The sequence below is a fragment of the Paramormyrops kingsleyae genome, unplaced genomic scaffold, assembly GCF_048594095.1.
Source record: "Paramormyrops kingsleyae isolate MSU_618 unplaced genomic scaffold, PKINGS_0.4 ups333, whole genome shotgun sequence".
In the NCBI taxonomy this organism is placed as follows: Eukaryota; Metazoa; Chordata; class Actinopteri; order Osteoglossiformes; family Mormyridae; genus Paramormyrops; species Paramormyrops kingsleyae.
In genome coordinates this window covers 18053-31463 of record NW_027326270.1, presented here as the reverse complement: position 1 = coordinate 31463, position 13411 = coordinate 18053, and the positions used below count along the sequence as shown (strand labels likewise).

At 45.2% G+C, this 13411-nt stretch overlaps 2 long non-coding RNA genes across 3 annotated transcripts; one reads left to right on the top strand and one right to left on the bottom strand.

The window, feature by feature from the left end:
- The first annotated feature begins 1477 nt into the window (after window positions 1–1477).
- Window positions 1478–9740, top strand: LOC140587544 (uncharacterized). The gene is made up of 2 exons (XR_011989206.1): window positions 1478–1754; window positions 7523–9740. It is a non-coding gene; the product is annotated as an uncharacterized lncRNA (long non-coding RNA).
- A 151-nt stretch (window positions 9741–9891) lies between these two features.
- LOC140587543 (uncharacterized) lies at window positions 9892–13137 on the bottom strand. Of its 2 annotated transcripts, none has more exons than XR_011989205.1 (3): window positions 12628–13137; window positions 11545–11662; window positions 9892–10964 (listed from the first exon to the last, which is right to left on the bottom strand). It is a non-coding gene; the product is annotated as an uncharacterized lncRNA (long non-coding RNA). The 2 variants fall into 2 exon arrangements; XR_011989204.1 differs by lacking the exon at window positions 12628–13137 and adding an exon at window positions 11884–12149 and having other exon boundaries at window positions 11545–11665.
- Window positions 13138–13411: the final 274 nt, after the last annotated feature.

The following is a 13411-nucleotide window of genomic DNA, read 5'->3' as shown; positions in this document are numbered from 1 at the left end:
GGGTTCCTGCACCTCTTCGTGAGAAACTGAGACAAGAATTGGAGAGAATGACATCGATGGGAGTCATCGAAAAAGTGGAAGAGCCTACTGAGTGGGTCAATTCAATGGTGTGTGTGAAAAAAGCAAATGGTGCGCTACGCGTGTGTATGGATCCAAAGGACTTAAATTCCAACATTCAGAGAGAACATTATCAAATTCCGACACGAGAAGAAATCATAAGCGAGATGGCAGGAGCCAAGTTCTTTACAAAGCTGGACGCATCCCAAGGCTTTTGGCAGCTGAAACTACATAAGGGCAGCACAAGGTATTGCACATTTAACACGCCCTTTGGCCGATACTCCTTTTTAAGGAAGCCATTTGGAATTTCCTCCGCTCCTGAAGTGTTTCACAGAACTATGGAACACATAATTGAGGGCATTGAGGGTGTGCGTGTTTATGTGGATGATATTGTACTGTGGGGCTCCATGATAGAACAGCACAACAAAAGGCTCATGGATGTCCTAAAGTCACAGACGCAAAGCTCAAGCAAATTGTAGTGGAGACTGAGAAAGACAGTTGCTTGCAGCAGGTCATTACGCATCTGAATGATGGCTGGTCTAGAGGAGAATGTGCCCAGTACTACAATATCAGAACAGAGCTGAGTGTGGTCAAAGGACTTCTGCTGAGACAGAACAGGGTCATCATCCCAGAGTCACTGCATCAAGAGATGTTGAAAAGGCTACATGAGGGCCACCTTGGAGCAGAAAAATGTAAAAGAAGGGCTAGAACTGCAATCTATTGGCCTGGAATAAACGGCGACATTCACAGGATGGTGTCAACCTGTGATACGTGTCTGAAGCATCGAGCTAAGCAACAGAAGGAGCCAATGATTGTCAATGACCCACCGGACGCACCATGGCAGAAAGTTGGGACTGACTTATTTTTCCTGGATGGACAAAACTACTTGCTTGTGATAGACTATCTGTCAAACTATCCAGAGATTGCGTTGCTTACCAGTGCATCTGTTAGAGTGGAAAATGTATTACTTTTATCATATTAAGTATGTGTGTTAGCAATATGTAATATATATGTATCAGCCCCTGCGTCTAGAGACAGGGCAGAACAAAGTGGTCCCTAGACGCCAAAGGATGAGAGAACAGGAACTATAACTCTGGGTGGGGGATAGGCTTGTCAACATGGCCAAGGAGGCCTACCCTGGGTTGTGTAGCGTTTCCTGATAAACCTTTGTCTGTAAAGGTACTAGCAGTATTAACAGTTTAAACTACGCCCCATGTAAGCCCCTCCCGCCAAGTATAAATAAAGAAGCCAAGGGACTGCCCGGTGTGACACTGAACTGAGGCGCAGATACTGTCTGTTGCATCTAAGTGAGTGGGCACCCTTGCGCAAGTAAAAGATAAGAAGTGTGCTGTCTCTTTAACTCCTGAGTCCAAGAAGTGCATGTGTGGAGTGGCAAGCGACAGCTCTTCCTCCACATAGGTGAGGGTGAGAGGGGGTCAAAGCTACGGCGCTTTCCTCCAGCTCCCCAACATAAAACTTGGTCCTTCGAGCCGGATCCGAGAGGAAACCAGAAGACGCCGACCAGTCCGCCGACGAACAACACCGAAAACTGTCGACAGTCTCACTCACAGAGAGTGTGTGAAAGACCTGTGACGTGAATTCGTCTACAGGCCGGTGGTTAGGACCGTTCCCGACGGCTGGGGCGACGTCTGATGGGCCTCCGGACAAGAACTAGAAGCACTTCGCGAAAGGATCAGGTGAGAAGCACGACGCTGCAGCGTGAATGAGAACAGACGTGTATTAAGAGACTAGTAGAAGGTCTGCACGTCTGGCCTGGGTGCAACAACATACTGGTGACCAAGGGAGAAAGGACGGGTTTCACCCCTGAAAACTGATACCACTGTCTCCATAGGAGACAGTAGAAGGCCGTGTCAGTGTCCTCCTGAGGTCTCATGCCAGGGACTTGCACCTAGGGGTTGTTGTTTTTTGTGGAAAAAAAATGGGACAGAGTCAGAGCAAAGTAGAATTGGCGGGAGACGAGAAATTTATGGAAGCATACAAAGTAGGAGCAGGAGTTGTGAGTAATCGGAAATGGCAGAAAAGATATAAATTTCCTGGAAATCTGAATACAGGGGACATTCTAAAACTGCAGACCGAGTTAAAATTAGATATACTGGCTAGTTGCCGTTCAGAGAAAGATAAAATACAGAAAAAGAGAGAATACATGCTGTCTGAAGCTTGGTTAGAGCAAAGCAAACTCCGAGATAAAGCGAGGAAGGAGAAACAGAAAAATAAAAAAGAGAAGTTACAAGCAGCATTGGTTAAAATAGATGAGGAGACATCGCCCACTGCTCCCCCGCATGTGCCTGTGGCTGCGCCACTAGGGCCACAGCCACCACCTTATCATAATCAAAATAAGCCTGCACCTTTGCAAGCGGCTCAGGGAGCGGAGGGAGAGAGACCAAGGTTACATCAGACCAGGGCGACAGATCCACAATTGCAAAAACGTATAAACCCTGAAAATCGGAGAGTTCAGTGGCATGCAATAGAATTAGATGAGGAAGATGAGTTCCTCGCCCCGATGGTGGAAGTGGCTAATCCAAGAATAGCCCTGGATGATGATGGCATAGCCCCACCAGCCACCATATTAGTTTACCGCCCATGGACAGCAGAAGATAGAGCAGCCGCCCTGAAAGGCATCCCTGCCGTAGAGGACGGTGTGCCTGAGTTCTGGACAGCTATGACGGAACTACAGACCAGCTTTCACCTTAATGGGAGAGAATTATTCCGCTGTTTTAGACAGGTCCTAAGTCACAAATGGGGACGGGTAGCTGGTGACTTTACGGGTCAGGGAGCAAGAAACCAGCCCCTAGCACATGACTCCATGGAATTACAGCAGGCTCTAGACCAGTTGAGAGGAAGGTTAGAGGCCACATTCACAAGACGAGCTGATTATGGGAGCAAGGGTCAGGGAGCAAGAAACCAGCCCCTAGCACATGACTCCATGGAATTACAGCAGGCTCTAGACCAGTTGAGAGGAAGGTTAGAGGCCACATTCACAAGACGAGCTGATTATGGGAAAATAGCGCAGTGTAAGCAGAAAGAAGGAGAGGAGCCAGAGGATTTCCTGGACAGATTACGGCCTATGTTCAGGACGAACTCAGGAATTCCTCATGCGGAAGATGAGAACGGGGTATATCAGCAACAATTAAAAAGAGCCTTCCTAACTGGGTTGCGACCAGAATTAAAGCGATACATTGATAAACACTGGGTGCACCAGAATACAGGAACTGTGCAACAAGCAATAGAATATGCACAACACGCTCAAAAAGCCCAGAAGACAAAACCAGAAACTGTTTTCTTAGATCAAAGCGATCAGTTAGTGGCCTATACGCAGATCCAAGGAAGGGGTAGAGGAGGTTTCAGGGGTAGGAACAGAGGAAGAGGTAGAGGGGGATTGGGAAGAGGCCAACCAGGAGTAATAGACTGCTGGAATTGTGGGAAGATAGGACACATGGCAAGGGATTGCAGACTAAGACAAAAAAGGGACCCCACAACCAATCCCGATAGGAGGTCCACCTCCGGTGAGCCACCCCAGTGACTCCCAGCCACGGGGGACTCTATTTCAAATACTGAAACAGAGGAATGTGCCCCCGTGACCCTAAGACGCTGTAAAGTTGAAACAGTGCGAATAGAGGGAGAGGAGGAAGTAGACCTGCTAGCAGTGCAACAACTGTTAGTGTCAAAACAATGGTGTGAATTACCAAGCAGACAATTGTCTATAAATGGGGAAACTTATGAGTGTTTGTGCGACACTGGAGCCTGCAGGACGGTGCTGACAGCAGCACCTCCTAAAACTACCTTTTCAACGGCTACAGTGAATATGAAAACAGCAGGAGGCCAAACAGATAGCCATAAACTTACCAACCCCCTGCTGATAATAGATGTCGAGACCAGAAAAGAGTGCGAAGCACAAGTACTCATAAGCCCTGCTTGCCCCGTAAATCTGGTAGGGAGAGATGTAATGCAAGCATTAGGAATAGGCGTGGTGCCAACCCCAAATGGAATGAAGGCCATAATAGAGGAGGATGTTTGTGTGATACAAGGACATAACACCCCAACCTATTATTGGTCCTTAGATTTAGGAGACACGAACCAAACTAGAGAAATGTTGAGGAAAACTAGGCAGCAGCAGAAAGCACCACAAACGCAATATATGCTGAGTGATGCGCTGCACGTCACAATAAGGTACAAAACAGTACCAGGGCCAGACCCAGCATATGACGCCTTGTTCCATGCACAAACTGATAAATGCATTACGGTCCCATATCTGTATGTGGACACAGTAAATGGGTTAGCAGCAGCATCCGTCACCCTGACGAATAGGCAATGGAGATTGTTTCTAGAAGACACACCACACATTTCTCTTTCAAAAGGGAAAAAGCATAGATGGAAAGATTTGGGACAGTTTGTGAGCTGCGCATCACACCCAAAACTTAAATATACGACGCAGCCAGGGACAGAGTGGAGCTATAACGAAACACAAAACATATGGAGATTCCCTTTGGGATGGCGAGTGCCTGTGACCCCTGTCACACACATGGAGGACCCAGCCTGATTGATAGCTACGGTTGAGAGCCCAGAGCTGTCAGTAATACCTAAAGGGCTGTGGTCTTCCTCCCCCACTGATGTAGGGCTAGTAAAAGACTTCCCACCATATAAGGTACAGATACGAACACAACAAGAACCGATAGTGAGACAATATCCATTGAAACCCGAAGCTGAAGCCGGAATAGCACCGGTGATACAGGACATGTTGAGGTCAGGGATCTTGAGAGAGGCACCTGAGGCTACTTGCAACACCCCCATATTCCCAGTGCAGAAAGGTCAAACGGGAAAGTGGAGGATGGTGCAAGATTTAAGGCCAATAAATAACATAGTTCAGCATGCGGCACCAGATGTGCCTAATCCACATTTACTGCTTAACTCCCTTACGGGAGACAAGAAGTGGTTCTCAGTGATAGATTTGAGTAATGCCTTTTTCTCAGTGCCACTACATGAGGACTCGCAACATTTATTCGGGTTCACCTACAAAGGGAAGAAATATACTTACACTAGATTACCGCAAGGTTTTTCTGAAAGCCCACATGTGTACACAATGGCCCTCCGCTTCTCTATGCAAACGTGCCCAGTGCTGGAACACAGCCAAGTATTGTTGTACGTGGATGATATCCTAGTTGCAGCTGATACTAAGGAACATTGCCGGCAGACGACCTTGGCTGTGCTCCAACATTTGTACAAGACAGGACATAAGGCCTCGAAAGAAAAGCTACAATATTGCCAGAAGAAGGTCATATATTTAGGTCATTATCTTACGGGGGAAGGGAAGGCGCTCCTAGAAACTCGTAAGCAAGCGATTAGAGAGGCGCCTAAACCAAGGACAAAGCAACAGATGATGTCCTTCCTGGGACTGTGCAATTACTGTAGGGAATGGTTACCAGACTATGCAACCTTAGCACAGCCTTTGCAGGAGTTAATATATGGGAAGGAGATGACACTAAAAGACCAAATACAATGGACCGGCAAGGGAGAAGCAGCATTTGAGAAACTGAAACACATGCTGCAGACAGATGTAGTCTTGGCCTTACCAAACTATGAATTGCCTTTCACCCTATGCGTAGATGCACAAGAAGGGTATATGAAAGCTGTTTTAACACAACCGTTTGGAACTAAACACAGACCATTAGCGTTCTACTCTAAAAGACTAGACGCTGTGGCAGCAGGGTTTCCAAGCTGCCTGCAGGCATGTGCAGCAGCAGCGGAAGCAGTGAAAATATCAGCAGAGCTAGTGTTATGCCACCCCCTGACCCTGAAAGTACCACATGCCGTATCGCTGATATTGCTCCAGACACCACTACCCTTCTTAACGCACGCTAGACACCTGACCCTGGTCTCACTTCTGCTTTCACAGCCCAATATAACCTTGCAGAGGTGTGGACCATTAAACCCCAGCACCCTCCTGCCGTCTCAGGCAGAGGGAGACGCGCATTCTTGTAAAACCATAATAGAAGAACAAACAAAACCCCGAGCTGACATCTCTCAAACGCCCATACCCCAGACTACAGTCCTATTCGTGGACGGGTCTGCATCTAAAGATCAGTATGGAAAAAACAGAGTAGGGTATGCAGTAGTAACCCAAGACAAAGTGATAGAAGCAAAGGCGTTGCCGCCGACCTGTTCAGCACAAGCTGCAGAACTGTATGCCGTCATCCGAGCCTGTGAAATACATGAGGGGAAAGAAATTACGATATACACAGACAGTCAGTACGTTTTCTCAGCAGTGCATCATCATGCAGCTGTGTGGAAAACGAGAGGATTCAAGACGTCCCAAGGGACCACATTAACTCATTCGGCGTTACTACTAAAACTGTTAGAAGTCGTGCAGAAACCAAAACTACTAGCACTCTGCAAATGCAAAGCGCATCAGGCCAATGAAACTGAGGAAGCGAAAGGGAATGCTTTCGCTGATCAAACAGCTAAGGAAGCAGCCCAAAGCGCACCGCTCGAAGAGAGCGATGGGCTCTTCCTCATAGAAACTAATGTACTACGAGACGCGCAGCAGAATGCCCCAAAGGCAGAAAAGCAGAGATGGACAAAAAGGGGGGCACAAGAAAAAGATAATGTGTATGAAGTGGACGGGAAGCCAGTCCTTCCGCGGAGTCTGTATAAAACAGCAGCTTTAGTGAGTCATGGGAAGACCCATGTCTCAACAGGAGGGATGGTACATATAATACAACAACACTTTTACACAATAAATTTTTCTGATTTTGCAAAAAACTATTGCAGAGCGTGCATGATTTGCTGTAAACATAATGCACAAGGGAACATGAGACCTAAGCGAGGCCAGTTCCCCATGCCGGAGCAGCCGTTTCAAGCAATACACATGGATTTCATAGAATTGACGTGGTCACAAGGTGCAAAATACTGTTTGGTAATAATAGACACCTTTTCAAAGTGGGTAGAAATATACCCAGCAAAACGCTGTGATGCAATCACAGTAGCTAAATGCTTAGTGGGACAATTCTTTCCGACATATGGAATCCCCGAAATAATACGATCAGACAACGGCTCACATTTTGTAAATAAAGTACTAGACTTATGCTCACAAGCACTAGGATTTACACTAAAAAATCATTGCGCATACCACCCCCAGAGTGCAGGTCTAGTGGAGCGAACTAATGGAACAATAAAAAATAGGCTAAAGAAAACAAGGGAAGAAACAGGCAGACCATGGCCAGAATGTTTGTCACTAGTGAAACTATGGATGCGTATCACGCCTGCGGTCAGTGGACTGACCCCCTTTGAAATAGTATACGGGAGACCGTTTCCGTTGATAGGGGAAACCACTGACGTAGGGAAGGCGGGACATGAGCAAACGCTTGCGGATTGGATGAGCAGACTGCTCGCTAAACAAAGCGCTCAACATCCTAGTAATTTGCCAGAAGCATCTGTGTCTGTGTTACAGGATTCTGTGAAGCCTGGAGATTGGGTACTGATAAAAGTCCTGCAACGAAAGGATTGGACTACGCCCCGGTGGGACGGACCATATCAAGTACTCCTGACAACACCCACCGCACTGAAGATTGCGGAAAGACCGTCGTGGATTCACAAAAGTCACTGTAAGCTCATAAAGCCCTTGCCAGACGCCTCACTCGCGGAGTAGCAGTGGAAGTCCGCTACAAAGGCACGAAATACAATAGGTTTTCGCTGTCTCAACCCGGTGAAGAAACCAACTGAACTGCACTCCTTTAGGATGGCTCTGACAGGGTGTTCTTGGTGGGCTAAAGGTCTGATCACAGGTCTTTTCGTTATACTAATAATACTGATATTACAATTTGGAGATGAGAATGTGGATGTAGGGAAAAAGTGGACCCCGGATGGGATTCACCTCACCCGTATAAACGGAGATGTACAACATCCGTTCCTACAGAATTACTGGTACAGATATGTACATGACGCTGTGAAACAAAAGAATCTGTCTAACTGTTATGTTTGCTCTGTCATGCCACACCACAGTGAAGGCCCAACTTTAACCGGGAAACCTATGAACAGATCCCAGGCTAAATGTGCTTCCTCATTCGGAGGCGTCGGATACCAGCACATAGGTATTAAAATAAATGACACAAACCCATATGCCCCAGGGATCGACAATAACACTTGTGATCGACTATTTTGGATTGACTTCAAGGTCACCAAGTCCAATAGTTCATTCCCGTTCCCGGTCCTTATGAATAAAGACCCGAGAACATTCAACCATACTATGTGCTATGACCAAATGAATGGCACAAACCCCCTAGGTAACACTACAAACTGTGATCAAATTGTTGTTTCAGGTGAAGGAGCACCAGTCAACATGTCAGGCCCCAGCAATGGGTCCTATTGGGTGCAAGGCGTAGCCTGGTTGTGTGGTAGCCGTGCTTATTTTGTGTTACCACCCGGCTGGTACGGAGTTTGTGCACCCATTTATGTTTCAGATCACACCTATATAATAAGCACCGAGGACACAACTAAACGACGTAAACGCAGCACGGAAGAAACCGTGAAACAACATGATAGCGTGTGGGGAACAGATGTCCCCGACGATCAAAAGTTGTGGTCCGAAGGGAAGAAAGTAATACTTGCCTTGTTTCCACAAGTAGGAGTAGGAAAACTACTGCTCCGCGTAGAAACTCTGACCTACAGATTAGGTTTGTTCATGAATGCTTCCATAACAATAGAGCAGCAACAAAATAAAGAATTGGATATAACCCGGCAGATGGTGATACAGAATAGAATGGCACTAGATCTCCTCACTGCGGCGCAGGGAGGGGTGTGTGTATTACTGAATCAAACCTGCTGTACTTATATTCCTGACAATGTACATTCTTCCAACATGACGAATGCCTTGCAAAAGCTGAAAGATCTACGGACGGTGATGACCGAAGAAAAGAGCCAGCAAGGGTTCTCGTGGTTGTCCTGGTTCACCACCGGAGCATGGTGGACCATTCTGATGAAAATATGTGCACCATTTCTGATGTTTTTTATATTATTTTTCTGCTGCTGTATCACTGTGATTCCATGTTTGAAAATGCTGATTAATTCTGCTCTACATTCCGCGTTTCGAGCTCAAGACAATATGTTGTTGTCCCTTACCCAAAATATGGAGATGGAAGAAGAGCCCGGAGAGGTGTAACTCACAATGACGGACGGTCCGAAAACCTAAAGGGCGTGGACCACTCCTGAAGCTCGAGGAGACCCTCAGTGTGATTCTGCTTTCTTACAATTAACATGATAAACAGGAGGGACTGTTAGAGTGGAAAATGTATTACTTTTATCATATTAAGTATGTGTGTTAGCAATATGTAATATATATGTATCAGCCCCTGCGTCTAGAGACAGGGCAGAACAAAGTGGTCCCTAGACGCCAAAGGATGAGAGAACAGGAACTATAACTCTGGGTGGGGGATAGGCTTGTCAACATGGCCAAGGAGGCCTACCCTGGGTTGTGTAGCGTTTCCTGATAAACCTTTGTCTGTAAAGGTACTAGCAGTATTAACAGTTTAAACTACGCCCCATGTAAGCCCCTCCCGCCAAGTATAAATAAAGAAGCCAAGGGACTGCCCGGTGTGACACTGAACTGAGGCGCAGATACTGTCTGTTGCATCTAAGTGAGTGGGCACCCTTGCGCAAGTAAAAGATAAGAAGTGTGCTGTCTCTTTAAGTCCTGAGTCCGAGAAGTGCATGTGTGGAGTGGCAAGCGACAGCGCTTCCTCCACATAGGTGAGGGTGAGAGGGGGTCAAAGCTACGGCGCTTTCCTCCAGCTCCCCAACAGCATCTACTGTGGGTGTGGTAACACAGATGAAGTCCATCTTTGCGAGACACGGCATCCCACAGGTTGTTTGTAGTGATAATGGGCCATGCTACAGTAGCAAAGACTTTCAGAGATTTGCTGAGGAGTATGGGTTTCAACATGTGACATCGAGCCCATTATATCCACAGTCGAATGGGAACGCGGAGAAAGGAGTACACATTGTGCCGTTACTACTCAAGAAAGCAGGAGACAGTCGATCAGACCCTTATTTAGCTCTGCTGAATTACCGTGCTTCACCATTAGAACATGGTGTGTCTCCTGCGGAAATCCTGATGGGACGCAGATTACGAACCACACTTCCTTGCTTAGCAACACCAAAGAAGAACAAAAATCTAAAGAGGAAACAACAGCTCCTGAGACAGCGACAAAAGACAAATTATGACAAGACATCAAAAGGATTGGAACCACTCTCCAATAATGGCACAGTAAGACTTGGGGATTGCAGTATATGGTCTAGCAGAGCCACAGTCCTAGAGGAGGTGAACCCGAGATCTTACACTGTCAGGACAGAAGATGGTCAAATCCTGTGAAGAAATCGGAGGAGTCAGTTGAAAACGAAAGAGACAGTGCTAGCGGATTTGTCTGCAGAGGACACTGACTGTGTAGAATCATCAAAAACCCCTGAACCGCTTCCAGTACTGGCTGACAAGGAACCAGCTGAAGCCATGCATTCACCTGTACTGCGAAGATCTAAACGCACAGTAAAGCCCCCTGATAGACTTGACCTGTAAATAGTGCCTAATCATAAAAGAGTCATTTGAGTTTAAAAAAAAAATGCGGTTTGTTGATTGTGACTGCTCAATAATTCTGGAGGCTGTCATTTTCTGTATTAAGTCTTACAATTTATACAGTGTTTGTTTAATGGTTATTCAATCGATACGTTTGCATAACTCCTTGGAATAACTTGTTCTTTACATCTAAAGGAAAGGGGATGTGGTGATAGAATGTATTTGAGTTGCCAGTATTAACCTGACCACTAGGTGTCAGTAGTCACACTCACGGGGATTGTTTTATCAAGAGGAAAAGACTGAAGTTGCGGCTGCTCGAGTTCGGGTCCTGAAAATATAATAAACTGTGTTGCTACAAAACGGTTTTCTTAAATTTACTGAGAAACATTACATGGGAAAAAGAATGAGACAGTAAGGTATATAAGCAAATAAACTTACTGCAATGAACTCCTCCGTGCACTGAGATTCTGACTTACTCATTAACGTTTAAACGTTTTTCCCCCAATTTGTATTGTATAATTGTCAGACAACAGTTTTACACGATGGTATTTCTACTCTTTCCAGATAGCTAGAATTACACAATAAGAATAAAAAAACAATACTTAAACTTGGATATGTGGCCGAACCTAAAATGGAGACAGTGTGCTATTGAATGTCAAATGTTTCTGCACATTTTAAATCTACTAAACTCACCTGAAGAATACAATTAATTGAAATAAAAACATATTTCACAGTATATTAACTCTCAGTTTTCTTTTATTAACCAACCCACGCTTATTTTAGTAAGATCGCTATAGCTAACAGTCTCAGATGTTAAGATTAACTTAACAATTAACGACCCACCATTATCAAAAAGCTACTAGTTGTCTTCTAGCATACTTTGATCGCACTATGTGACTCGTACGTACCTCAATGAAGCGGTTTCCTCGGTTTTCCTCGACCGTAAGCTGTGGTGATCCTGTCAGATTCCAGAAAATGAAGCTTCGCGCGCTCGTCCCGCGGATCCGTCCCGCAGCTGCTTTGATTCTGCTGACATTATTGTATGGAGTCAGAATAGTGCCATATGTACTTGTATGTGTACTTTCCTATTTGCACCCGTAAAAAGAAATTTGCTCGCACTGAACACAATTTTCATTCGCAAAAAAAAATATTTTGCAAATACAAGTCAATATTTTTTGTAAATGCGAAACCAAACATCTTCATAAAAATATTTTTTACAAAGATAGAATGATTTTCAAGTACAAAACCTGTATTGCAAATCCAAGTCCTCTTGCAAATACCAACCTGCGAGTGCAAATTCACACTTGCGCATATAAATAATTTTGGCACTAACTTGCCTAGCTTTGCAGATAAATATTTGCTCGCATAGCCACCAATCAAATTAATTCATATTCTAGCCAATCATAAAGCTGCAGGTAAGGTAACAACCAATCCTGGCCTTCCAGTAAAAAAACATGCTGAAGAAGATGAAGGTGTATTTACGGGAAGATAGTAGTCAGAAGTGTGAATTTGCACTCGCAGGTTTTTCACATCTATTTCCCTAATATCATGGCATATTGATGCAACAAATCACTGATGAACATACAGCAGATTTCAGGATTTTTGACCCGTGACGATCCTGTATGCTGCCGGTCCGGGTCAGTAAACTTTTTTTCTGATTCATAGAAAGCTATGAAACTGCAGGATTAGAAAGATGAAATGATAAACAATATGTCAATTTAGCTTTCAAAAGCGTCACTTAATCCTTTGAAGTGGTTTTTGTATGTTGAAATCGAGTGTATTTTTCAACGTTTCCGGAAAAGGAAAATTCAAAACGGAGGACGAAGAGGGGTTCCCCATCTATGTTATCAGTGGGAATACCGCGGAATTCCTCAATGCGATACAATAAGAATGCGTATTTTCCGGGGTATACCCAGCGCTCAGATGACCCGATGGTGGAACAGGAATCTGGAACAAAAAAGGCGGCCATGTTGGTCGCGCTCTTCACATACCTACTATATCCCCTTTGCATGTTCACAACTGTATACAGCCAGAATAAACCAGTGAACTGAGAGGGTGGACCAAATGCAGACTCCTGTAGTGGTGGGCGGATCGATCCAAGTATCGATAATATGGATAATAATGTTGGTATTGATATTGATCGATACCAGTTCAATGAGATCGATACTTCAGTTTCAATCTCTCTCCCGAATGCACTGCGGCTGTCTGTGTTCGCGCTGCTGCTCTCAATTGCCGCTCCCGGCTGTCACGTGACTCAGCGGGCCAGGCTAGCAAACAGGCGCAGGCGGGCGGACACACACTATAATATTTATAATAAAGTATTATAATAGTGGGTGGCTGAGTCATGCTCGCAATAATTAAACAGCAGGGATAGTTCGGGGTTTAATCATCAGATGGCGTTTATTACACCCGCACTACTACAACGCACACACCGGCACTGCTCACCGTGCACGTCGCCCCGTTTACTACTCATACACATGGTTGGCGCACGCACACATACACACACACACACACACACTACATACAACAATAAACATTAACCGCTATACATGACATAACACACAGCACATTTATAATCACACAAGGGATTACTGAGAACTATTTACAAGCTGGCATCAGTCCAACATGCCGCGCTACCGCCCGGTACCTCCGCGCTGCAGTATTTATTTACATATAAACTTTGCCCAAATTCTGTCCTGGGTTTTACCTAATTAATAAAAAAAAAATCACAAAAACACCTAAAGGTAATGAAAATTAATTCAGTTTTAGCAATTT